The sequence below is a fragment of the Tribolium madens genome, unplaced genomic scaffold (genome assembly GCF_015345945.1).
Source record: "Tribolium madens isolate multiple individuals breed KSU strain unplaced genomic scaffold, Tmad_KSU_1.1 Scaffold_91;HRSCAF=231;Tcas5.2_LG7, whole genome shotgun sequence".
Classification (NCBI taxonomy): domain Eukaryota; kingdom Metazoa; phylum Arthropoda; class Insecta; order Coleoptera; family Tenebrionidae; genus Tribolium; species Tribolium madens.
This window is the reverse complement of record NW_025401063.1, coordinates 3,307,493-3,320,727: the sequence shown is the minus strand read 5'-3', so window position 1 is coordinate 3,320,727 and position 13,235 is coordinate 3,307,493. Positions and strand designations below refer to the sequence as shown.

At 29.1% G+C, this 13,235-nt stretch overlaps 1 protein-coding gene across 2 annotated transcripts in view; it reads left to right on the top strand.

Annotated features, from left to right (window-relative positions):
- The first annotated feature begins 1,053 nt into the window (after window positions 1-1,053).
- Window positions 1,054-13,235, top strand: part of LOC123010575 (ion transport peptide) — a 33,525-nt gene continuing 21,343 nt past the window's right edge. Inside the window, exon 1 of one of the 2 annotated variants that reach the window (XM_044407578.1) lies at window positions 1,054-1,162. The gene's annotated coding sequence lies outside the window, so the exon portion shown is untranslated. Of the gene's footprint in view, window positions 1,163-11,470; window positions 11,635-13,235 lie in introns of those variants that run through there. The other variant, XM_044407579.1, reaches the window with a different exon arrangement.

Here is a 13,235-nt window from a genome sequence, read left to right as displayed (position 1 = left end):
TTTTGATCGCACGGTACCAGATGACTGTTATTGTTTGTGACAAAAAATATTGGCAACACTAATCTATTGTTAATTTTTTTTATTTGTTATTTCAGGAAGTTTCAGTATTTAATTCTGGTCAAAGACGCCTATGGCACTGAAATTAAGTTGACCACATTTAATAATATGGACACTTTTTATCACTTCTCATTTCTACGACTAATAAGAAAAAATCTATTGGCAACACTGATTTATTCGTAATCCTTCTAATTTGTTACCTACATCAGATGACGGCTAAATCAACGGTTGCCCGTCACAAATGACTGACAATTGCTTATAAAAGTTTGACATTTGATTTTGAAAATCAAGTTTACTAAGATTTTAAATTTGACGCCAACTTGAAGATAAGAATCACACTAGAAATATTTTTTAGTGTAATTTGATTTTATTAAATTTCTACTAATTTAAATGTTGTTTTAACACATATTTGATTATAACGCAGGCATTGTCGGCATTTTCATCCCTATCTGTGCTATTGTTTTAATATTCCGTTTTAGTTGATAAAATTAGACACAATAAAGAAAGAATAAAACAGAATAAAATGTAATTTGATGAATAGACGACATTCAGCTCCCTCTTATTAATCTGACCACAAGGACATTTTCTCTGTGTGATTTCCACATATTTATTCGTTAGACTTATTTTTCTCAACAGAAAAATGTGGGTGGGCCAACACAAAAAAATGTTCTATTTCCATCTTCATTGATTAAAACTATTTGAAAACAAGTAATAAACACCTTAAGACGATTGTTTTTTGACATTTTTGAAAAAAAATTAGTAAAATAAGAGGATTAGACAGTAATATGCTTACATATTTTTCCTAAAAATCTGGATATTTAGGAACTTAAAAGGGCCTAAATCCTACTTTGCTAATTAGGTATGGTGCGAATATTTTTTTATTGACAATGTTGCATAATTTCTGAAAATACGTATATTTACACAAACACCACGTCCACGATGTTTCATCAAACATCCGATTCATGTTGGAAGATAATTAGTAACCACAGGAGACCTCAGCAATGTCTGGTCTATCAGATGACGATTCCTTTATATTAGGTCCAATTCATTGCTGCAGTTTTAGTCGAAAACGGCGTCTCATCAGGCGTCTTCGAGGAGATCGAAGGTATGTCATTTTTACTTAGTATTTTTTTTCAAAGCCAAAAAATCGCAACCAAATTAAACTGATTGTATAAAAACAATTGGGCTTTGACTTGAGCTTTTTTGTACATTATAATTGAGTACAAAAGAAAATAGTTGATTGAAACACAAAATTAAGTGTGATTTTGTCAAAAGACTTAAAAGGTTGTCGAAATGCAATTAACTCGAAGGAATTAATTAGCGAAATAATTCTGAAACAATTAGCAAGCTTTCGCGAATACAATTTATCACCGTAACGAATCGATGAGAAATATTTTTATTAAAAGACTTGCAACTTTGTGAAGTTTTAATAAACAATGAATCTAACTTACATAACAGATTTGTTAATTAAAATCCGATACTGGGGTTTTCCAAATAATTAAAAAACAAGTGAATAATAACAAAGTGAAAAAGTTTATGGTACTGCTTCAATATACCGGTTGATTTGAAGGTATGTGCAAAAATTTTGACATTTATTTTTTGACATTTGTCTTTTTTATGTCTATTTAATGATACTAATGATCTTGTATATGTTTTTTTTATAATTATTTAGTAAAGGTACAAAAATTTTGGCAATGAAAACCCCAAATAACATTAAACAGAGTTACAATTTAGGATACAGCTTCCTTTTCTAATAGCCTATAGCAAAAAAACTTGGAAAATTATTTTTCCAATAAATAGAGTCAAAGTGCAAAATTTAAACTCTCATAACTTCGAAATTTTTATAGATAGCATTTTTTTAACATTGTCTCTGGGGCGCGTGTTCTGGCGCCTGTAGAGGGTGCAACCATCATATCGAAAAAAATGCAATATAAACAAAGTTTGAACCTTTTAAGTACTTTATCCCAAAGTTTACATTGCGTAACATTTGAAGTAATAAAATTGGTTTTCCAACAGAAATAAATAGTCAAAGTGTAAAATTTAAACTCTCATAACTTCAAAATTTTTATAGATAGAATTTTTTAATGTTCCTGGTATCTTATCTTCTCTGGGCGCGAGTTCTAGCGCACCCTGTATAAAAATTCGAAAAAGGCAAGTGAGTTTTTTGACTTTTTTGAGCTCTATTAGCATCTGTTAAAGTATTTGCATATGTCTTAAAATCAGCCTTCGATTTCTTACATTAATTAATTAATAGTCAAAATTTAAAATTACCACCTGATAAAATAATCCACTCAACATAATGATAGAAAAAAACCTCTAAATGGATGATACAATGTCTAAAATTAGAAGTAGCAGAAAAAAGCAACCTGCTTCCACCAATTTATCTTCCGTCTAGATATTATAATTGACTACTACAAGAAAAAGGCTTCGGGCACTTCGTTACCAAGATTGACAGTTCAAAAAAAAGCAAACGATTAGAAAATTTCTGTTATGAGTCATATAGTAGACTAGAATACCATGACATCATCTCCTGAATGAAAAAACTTTTTGTTTTAATTACTTTCATTTTTACTCTTAGTGGCAGCTGGATTATTGCGTAAAGTTTTTGGAGAGTATAACTTGAAAAAAAAAACGCAAAAAAGCCTTATTTCCATAATTTCCGCTACGCTTAGTTGTAAAAAGCGGTTTCTAAGCCTATCTATTAATCTGATTAGAAAAGAACGGAATTAATGCATAATTATAGTTTTTGCTAATGATTTATTAATGCCGATGATTGGAATTTGGTGATAACGAAGTTAAATGCGACACTCTCTTGGATAGAATAACAATTAGCGGGATCTATGGCAGTTTATTAAAAACAAAATCACGCTTCAAATAGATAACAATTTCTTGAAAACTAATTAGAATTAAATGTTAAAACGTCAGACAATTGTCGTCAAATCTTATGAAATATATGCCGTGACGATAATTACAATGACAGAGCGTCAATGGTAATTCTAAAATTGCTGGATAATATGATTTAATAAACAATGACAATGACAATGCAGCTTGATTAGTTTGAAATTTTGTTTCTCAAAATTCAAAGCTGAAATAAAAGAGTGACACAGTGTTTTTTAATTTTTTTAGTATAAATTTTCTGTTTTGTCTGTCTCCTCTTTCGTGTTGTAGTATTTTTATCAAATGAAATTGTTCTTTCGATGTCTTGTAAATTTTTAAAATTAAAAAAAAAACACTCAAGAGTGCAATAAATATTTTTAATATTTATTTTTTTTAATATACAGGCTGTTTCAGAACTTGTGCTATAGAGAAAAATTTTAAGTAAGATAAGATACCAAAAACATGGAAAAAATTCTATCTGTCAAAAAAATTTGAAATTAATTTTTTGACATTTGACATTTTTGTGTATCTACTTAAAATTACTGATGATCATGTATATGTTTTTTCAAAATTAGGTATCAGATTCTGACCAAAAAATTAAAAATTTTTTAATCTTATGAAAAACTAGTACTTACCTGCTATATGTAAAATTAGTTTTGATGAGTAGAGTATAAAATGTCACTTCTGGACCAGGACATTGGCGTCTTAAAAAACAAAGTAGAATCTTACAAATTTAGCTGTTTTCCCAAAAGCCAACAACCAAAAAAAGCCTAAAACCTCTCAAAAGCATTAATTTTTATCCACCCCAAAAGTACCCAAATATGTGTAGACCACCAAAAGTTGGGCACACGAAAAAACCGTTAAAATCTCCCAAAATAACGCCCTAAAACACGCCCTAAAACACTAACAAAATATCTTGTTTTTACACACCCCAAAATGGCTTTTTACTTCTGGATCAGGACATTTGGCGTCTTAAAAATCAAGGTTGAATCTTACAAATTTAGCTGTTTTCCCAAAGTCAAAACCAATTTTTATCATAAATAACTATTTTTTTATAATTTGTTTTTGTAACACAAGTACTTACTAAAATTGTTTTTATTTTTATTTTGCGATATTAAACAGTTGCATATTTTCTTATCTTACTATATTTAGTTAAAATTTTCATTAGACATATAAATAATAGGTAAGTTTTTTTTTCAACTTATGTTTTTACCATACCAAATATTATGTACTTTCCCTAACATAACGTCGTAATGAAATATTAAAAAATACTCAAGTAGACATTTATAATTTTATTAAACATTAAGGGCAGTAAAAATGAGATTTATTTTCCATTACAATTTACAAACTCAAACTATTTTTAAATCAGCGAAATGTATACTAACTATAAGGGTACGTAAGTAAAAGGAAATGATTTTATATGAATGTTAAAATCATTCATAGCTTTCACATTTATTATTGCCAATAAGTAATAAAATCGACCAAAATCTCGACAAAAATCAAAAAAATTTTCAACTTTAAAATTGATCCATATTACGTTTTTTACATTCCAAGAGGTCCTAAAGATTCAAAAAAGTGCATTAAACGTTATTAGGTCAAGTTTAAAAAATTACGAATTTTTTGAGTTTTTGAAGGTGAGCGTAGTAAAATCGTAAAAATATGGTTTTCTAGACGTAAAATTACGTGCTGAAGACGATGCAACAACTTAAAATACTCTACGATGCATAGTTTTTGAGATATTGAGTAATAAAGTTAAGAATAAAGCTAGAAGCATAAGCACCATACCTACCTATTTAGTAAAGATAAAAAAATTTCTATTAGAGGAATCGAGAAAATTGCACACTATTTTTTGAAGTTGATTTCTATTTATTTTTTTTAAACTTTCATTGCGATTTTCTTAAAATCCCTCCAATAGAAACAAGAAGTAATACTTTGGTGATAGACAGTGTTAACACATTTATTGATCATTCTTGAAAATGCTCGTAATTTTTTATTTAAAAGACATAATATCACATAAATGTGGCCTAATTAAACCCAGTTGCTAAATACTAATTCTAAGAAAATTTGGTGCAACAGCATGAACATGAAAAATTACAAGCACGCAAACTTTCAAGTACAAGCCGTCATAAGTGCAAATCATAATCCATAGTCCAAATCAATTGAGGAAACGAAGGCTAGATCAAAAAAAAAACTTTCTACCTTCAAATTAAAACAAATTTGCAAAACTTATTTAATCGCCATGACGCATAAATATTTAAAACTGTCTGCTTTCTTCAAACGAAGCGAAAAGATACACATTTCTCATCACACTTGGTCGAGTTTCGGAGAACACAACTGACGCAAAATGGAGTGATTTTATAAATGTGAAAGTCGCAATTTTTGGCTTTTCCTGCTTCATTTTCCCAACAAAAAAACGTTGAAATGGTTTTATATAGAAGCAATGTGAAGAAAAGAGCCGCAGAATGTTGCGTCGTGAAGATCTAAATAACTCTAGTAGAGCCAAGCTGTCTGGTAGATGGCGATTGTAAAATTGTTGTTAAATGGAATGCGGTGTTATTTTCATTTTACTCTACGTCAATCTTAAAATTATATGAACGGACATGTATCAGATGCACGTGTAGGTATCCGCAATTTAAAGTTTTGTGTGTTAAAGCGCGATATTATCTCTTTATACATCAGCAACGAATGAAACTGTTTTCTATTTAATAACATTATGTAAACGGACTTTTGCGTTCTTTAGCAAATTGGCTGCTTCTGACAGTTTTCCCTATTAAATAATATTGGTAATTGGTCATGTTTTGTCGTTTCTGGACAATATCGTGGACTAGAATGCAATTAGAATACCATTCGTTGTGTAACTACTAATAAAATTTGTCTTCGGCATGAGTAATATTTTTTAAATTAAATCTAATGGACTTTACAATACGAGTGAGCGAAGCGAATGAGTGGGTAATATCTAATTACGCGCATGTTAATTACTATACGTTTTTCACAATTTTAATTTCAAGACAATATGAAAATCTTGTAGGAAATTGTGTCGTGTTTACTTTTGACTCACTCGTCTACCAGTTGTTATTTCGGAATTTCCCCTTCATGAAATATATCTTTGTAACAAAAGTTCTTTTAACATTCACCCACAGATTATTATCAATAATTAAAAATCCGTAAAAAATGATCATTAAAATCTAGTAAAATTAGTTTGAGAGTTCAATTAATGCTGCTTCCTGTTTCATCGAAACTGACATCAATTTCAGTTTTTTAAATAGAACACTCTGTATATTTTATTATTTTTGGATTCCTCGTTAAATTGTCTTTCAACAAGCTCACTATTTGTTATTTATCACTAACTTTTGTTTTTGAAAATTGCTTAAATAAAATGGGCTGTGGTAAACATGAAATATTTTTATTCATTTTATCTAAGACAAGCAAACAACTGATAACAAAAAACTGTTCAGTTTTGATCAAGGAAGTATTGTAACATGTTTAAAAGTAATGAAATTGTGGCTCGGGGCGTTTTTAATTATCCACCCTGTATAAATAAATTTAATTTTATTTAGAAAGCTAAGGGGAATAAAACATTCGTGTTTTCGATTAACAAATTTTTGAATATTATTTTGAAATATTCGACTAGGTAAATCAAGTCAAAAATTCATAGGTGAATTTTCAGATAGAAGAACATTTTCTACCATTTTTAAATTGTTTACTTTTACGACCGGTTTTTTTCATTTTGCTTATTTTTTTTGCCCTGATACTCTTTTTTATACTTTTTTAGCAAATAGAAATAGGTCATTTTTAAATAGCATTTAGAAATTGAAGCACTTATTTTCTGATAAATTATGTCAGAATCGCAAAATTCTTTCGCACTAGAGCTTCATTTCTTAATGTAATATGTCATAAAAGAGACTCAGTCAAACTTATGGAAAAAAAGTTTTTATAAATGAGATTCTTTGGGTAAATAGTTTATTTAGAGTTATGTGGAACAATTGAATTGATAAAACAAATGTTTTTTTTTGAAAAGTCACATATTAATTCTAATTTAATTATTAGAAAGAGGGTTAGGAAAAGTTCACCTGGTATATAAACAAATACGAGTACATATGTATATACAGAGTGTTTTCTTAATATTGCAAAAAATTGCAACCACATATCCTACATCAAAAAATAACGCTAATTTGTCAAATAAACAATAGTCTTTTTTTTAAAGCATTGTTACGGATATACAGGGTGATAAAGTTTCATATAATTAAAATCTATTAATTCAAAACTAGTTCAGTTATTTTCATAAAATTCTGCAGTTTTTATGAGCCATTAAAAGCGCTTATTGTCCGGCAATTACTTTATTTATACTTTTACCAGTAGCAAGCGTAGGGGACACATATTTATATATTTTTTTTTGTTTTTTGCAATATTAAGAAAACACTTTATATACAGGGTGATTTTTAAAAAGCGGCAGACGCTGTAAAATTGATGTTTATGGTCCGATGTCAAAATTAAAAAACTAAATTAAATGGCTTTTAATATAGTATAAGCTGACAATTTTCGAATTTTCTTAAATGTCATAGTATACTTTCGGCTATATTCAACTTTCTAATTTTAATAAGGCATCCAATTTTTCTTATAATTTGGAAGATAATAGTTTTTTTGGTACAGACATGTGCAATATGGTTTACTTTTACTAAAAAATATTGTTTAAAAAATATCAAAAAATAAATAATAAAATCTAGTTGCATGGTGCCAATAAAAAAATTGACGTTAACTATGAAAAGTCAGCAAAATAAATAAATAAATAAATAATACTAAAATAAATTAATCACACTAAATTATAATAGATGTTTTTCTGATTTGTTTTAGGTAATTATTATTGTTATTTCTTATTAAAAATTTGAAAAAATATTGCGAATTTTTTTTATTTGCTGTTTTTTGACATTACAGTAAGAACATTGTTTTATTTGACACCACGCAACTAGGTTTTATTAACTTTTATTATTTTTTTAACTTTGATAAATTTTTTAAACAAAAAGATTTAGTAAAAGTGGAACATATTGCACATGAGTGTACCAAGAAAACTATTATCTTCTATATTTAAAATTAGAAAGTTAAATATAGTCCAAAATACATTATGAGTATTATGACATTTAAAAAAATTCTAAAATTGTCAGTTTATACTATATTAAAAACCATTTAATAATTTTTTTAATTTTTGAAATCAGGCCATAAATAAAAATTCCACAGCGCTTGCCGTTTTTTAAAAATCACCCTGTATTTTCGTCTTTTAATAAAAAATTCTTTCTCGTACAATGAAATTAATTTTAATATTCATAACTAGATCTACCAGTTTAAAAAAAAATTGATTCAGTCAATTTGGGATTTTGACACTTGACGCGGTTCTTTCCACAAACTAAACAGCAACATGTTTTCAAAAGACTAGAAAGAAGTTATTGTAAAAGTTTTACGAAAATCCTTTCTTTTACTGTGTTAGAATCTGTTCTCTGTTGAAAAAAGTTTTGAAATGTAATTAAGCAAAAACCTAATTCAATTTTCCTGAAGCAACATAAGAAAGACATTAACCGCGCTGAAACCTCTTGAAATTGCAGCAATTATGTCAAATGATCGCAGATAATGTAAAAATTGAAGATAATTATAACAGACAGTTGCGGAAGTGATTAAAAGTCAGTGTGTAGGGTCGTTCATACACCACTTTCACTATTCCGACTCATTGTTAACCTTCCAAACGTAAGATGACCAGCAGTGCGAGGCCATGCCACCGTACAAAAAACACCAAAATAAAGGAAAAAATAACAAAATCTCGTTCGGTCCAAAAGTGCCAATCATGCAATTAAAGTCTGTTTTTATATTAAATGGAAATGTCAAACAGTCTTAACGTTGGCACCCCTAACAAATTCATTCATGGTAATTTTAATAAAGAAAGTCGGCAGTTCAAGTTTTTGATTTAATTTAAAAAAAATGTCATTAAACGTCAGCAAAAAAATCAGAAAAAGACCACCGCTAAAATTTAGACGCAGATTGTTATGCAGATTTTCAGGTTTGCTAAATATTCTCTAATTTTCAGTAAGAAATTTACGAGAATACAACATAAACATCAAAGAGAAAGAACGCAATTAAATAAGTACCTAGGTCTGGTTGCACCGTTTTAGAAAAACGAATTGAAAAAGTAACAATTTTGAAACTAAAACCGAAGGAGAATTTAGAAAATGCATCAATTTTGAGCTCATTTTAATAAATTACACAAAAATTATTGCTGATTTTCATAAACCCTAAAAACAATTTGTTTTTAAATGTTTTTTGCAACTCTAGAAATTTTTAAACCAACACATCTGACAGTTTCTTAGTCTCCCCAACTGTCTTTTGTAGCACGATGTTTTGAAAATTCTGGATTGGCATTTTTTTAAATTTAAGCATTGCTTTAAGAAATTTTTAAATGTTTTTTGCAAGTCTAGAAATTTTTTAATTCAGTATATCTGACACTTTCTTAGCCTCCCCAACTGTCTTTTGTAGCACGATGTTTTGAAACGTCTCGAACGACATTTTTTTTTAATTTAAACATTTCTTTAAAAAATTTTTAAATGTTTTTTTGCAAGTCTAGAAATGTTTTAAACCAATACATCTGACACTTTCTTAGTCTCCCCAACTGTCTTTTGTAGTACAGTGATGGACAGTGAATTTCGTCCACCCAATTTCCCTGACAGATTAAAAGTGTAAATTAGTCTTTAGGTTTTCCTAACCTTGTTTCAGAATTTTGATTAACGTTTGTCATGTTGACAGAATACTCGATGCTTCTTGCAACTTTTTACCTTTGTCTCCTTGGTACTTATGCCCAAAAGTATAGAAACACGTCTTTGAGACATACCTTCTTGTACCAGAGAGATAATTTTTATTTTATTAAACGCACTTACTGTTGGCATGTTCGAATTTAATTAAATTTGAATGTCAGTTATCATGACAATAAAGCACAGACTACAGTGAATTTTTGTGAATTCACGGAAATTGGGTGGACGAAATTCACTGTCCATCACTGTACGATGTTTTGAAACGTCTCGAATGCCATTTTTTTTAATTCAAGCATTTCTTTAAGAAATTTAAATGTTTTTTGCAACTCTAAAAATTTTTTAAACCAATTCATCTGACACTTTCTTAGTCTCCCCAACTGACACTTTCTTGTATCTTTTGCAAAATATCTTTTTTAGTGTAGACACCCTTTTTTATTAAAGTTTTTGTAGTAAGAAGCTCATTTTTGTCCACTACATTGTGGTTCTATCAATATTATAAGCACGGAATTCTGTCTTTGGACATTAGGTTGTGATCCCTGTTATTCGATTATAAAGGCTTACAAAGAACAAACACAAAATCAAATTTTAACATCACAACATGAAAACATAACCATATTTTTTTAACAATATTTCTAAGGACAAAAACAAACAAAATTTGTGGCTATGGAAATAAACTGCTACCAATTTTTTCGCCAAAATTTTGACTTGGTAATTTCCATTAAAAAAAAACAGTCTTAAAACGTTGGCACCAATAGTAAATTCATTCATGGTAATTTTAATAAAGGAAGTTGGCAGTTCCGGTTTTTTGAATTAATTTGAAAACAGTGTCATTAAACGTCAACACAAAAAATCGTCTAAGAAAATTTAGAGACGAAACACCAAAAAAGAAACAAATTCGGTATAATAGTTCGCAAGCAGAAAGTTAGAAAAAGGGCCCGTTAAAATGTAGACGCAATTTGTAATGCAGGTTTGCTAAATATTCTTAATTTTTAGCAAGAAATCGACAAGAATACAAAATAAACATGAATGAGAAAAAACCTCGGAAAGAACGCAATTAAATTAGTGTCTTGTGCATTGTTTTTGAGGAACGAGTTGAAAAAGTAACAATTTTGAAATTAAGCTGAAGAATTTATAAAATGCAATAAAGCTGAAGAATTTATAAAATGCATCAACTTTGAACTCATTTCAATAAATTACACAAAATTTATTGCCGATCATCATAATACCCACTTGTATCTTTTGCTAAATAACTTTTTTCTGTATAAACATCCTTTTTCTTCAAAGTTTTTGTAGCAAGAACCTCATTTTTGTCCACAACATTGTACTTACTTGCGGAGTGTTTCTATCAAAATTATTAGCACTGAATTCGGTCTTTATACCTCAGGTAATGATGTCTGACCTCAGCTTTCAAAGAGCAAACCGGCACACAAGATTCATAAAAGTCACAATTTTGACAACATCTCAATTTGAAAACATAACCATAATTTTTTAACAAAATTTCTAGGGACTAAAACAAAGAGCAATCAAAATTTGTGGCTATGGAGATAACTTGCTACCAATTTTTTCACCAAAATTTTGACTTGGTAATTTCCATTTAAAAAAAACAGACTTTAAATAAATTCAGTCGGTAGACTATCGGTCATGTGTGAAGACCGCACCGGGTCATGGGACTATTCGTCGCTAATAAGCTTCATCCTGTACGAGGACTCACGTGAAAATATTACACTACAGATGCGAGTATTGTCCCCAGCAAGCCGCAAATTTCTAAACAAACGTGGTGATTATGCGATGCGATGCTAGATATAACGAAATTCTACAACAGTGGTGGCTAAAGAAGCTCGTGTGAAGTACCTACTCGTAATTTTTGTGACACTTTTTAGCGACAAGGATGACCTCCAAAAAACCGAAATAGGTGAGTTGTGCCCACGTGCTTTCGGGGGAAAACAAGCTAATGAGCGAGCAAACACGTGAAGGGTAGGGGTAAGTGAATTAACAGAATTGCCCCTCTAATCACGGGTCGTGTTGTTGTTGAAGACCAGCACTCGAATCAAGTGCTATTTAAATCTATTAATGACCACCACACACAAAAATTTTGAATAGGGAGCTAAATTTAGACCAAAACTATACCAACTGAAACTTTTTATTACTTTTCGCTCTTATACAGGGTGAGTTAAGATAAGATACCATCACGAACATGAAAAAAATTTTGACATTTGACATTTTTTGATGTCTATTTAATGACGCTGATAATCTTGTATATGTTTTTTATAAGTATTTAGTAAAGGTACAAAAATTTTGACAATAAAAGCCCCAAATAATATTAAACCGAGTTACAATTTACAGCTTTCTTGTTTCCTCTTCTAATAGCCTGTAGCAAAAAAACTTGGAAAATTATTTTTCCAACAGAAATAAAATAGAGTCAAAGTGCAAAATTTAAGCCCACATAACTTCGAAATTGTTATAGATAAATTTTTTTTAACATTTTTTCCATGTTCCTGGTTTCTTACCTCACATTGCATTTTTCTCTGGGGCGCGAGTTCTGGCGCACTCTGTAGCTGTTTTTCTGATTTGTTTTAGGTAATTATTATTATTATTTCTTATTAAAAATTTGAAAAAATATTGAGAATTTTTTATTATTTGCTGTTTTTTGACATTACACTAATAGCGTTTTCTTATTTGACACCACTCAAACTTTTGTTATTTTTTTAACTTTGATAAATTTTCTAAACAAAAAGATTTAGTAAAAGTGGTACATATTGCACATGACTGTACCAAGAAAACTATTATCTTCCCAATTATAAAAAAAATGGTTTCTATATTTAAAATTAGAAAGTTGAATATAGTCCAAAATACATTATGAGTATTATGACATTTAAAAAAATTCTAAAATTGTCAGTTTATAATATATTAAAAACCATTTAATTTAATTTTTATAGATAGAATTAAAAAAAAAATTCCATGGTTTTAGTATCTTATTACCTTTTTTGGCATTTTTCTCTGGGGCGCAAGTTCTGGCGCAGCCTGTATAAACTGAAACTTTTTATTATTTTTCGCTCTTATATTCTTATTATTCTGGTGATTTTCCCATTTATTTCACCGGCTGGTCTAAAAATAAGAAAATTTATTTCAATGAATTTCTAATGATTGTGCACTTTGGTGTGTTGCCAATATTTATTTATAAATGCACTTTACGAATGAGTTTATCAATGAAGCGCATTATTCTTTTGGTTGAAGATAAATTTGTCATTTATTTTGTCTTATTAGTAAATGTGTATGTGTAGTATTTTTAACATAAATAGAGTCCTTGTGGCCTTGGCCGCAATTTTGTTAAATTGTCAAGTAACTCGATTGTTACCAAATGTCCTGGATACCCGCCCTGTGTGATTTAGAAAAACTATAAGTGGCCTGATTTTCTATCTAGTTTTTCATGATTTTTATTTAGTTTCAGTGTAATCAAAACACAAAGACCGGAAAAATGAATGATTTTATGAATTAATTTTATTATTATGTGGA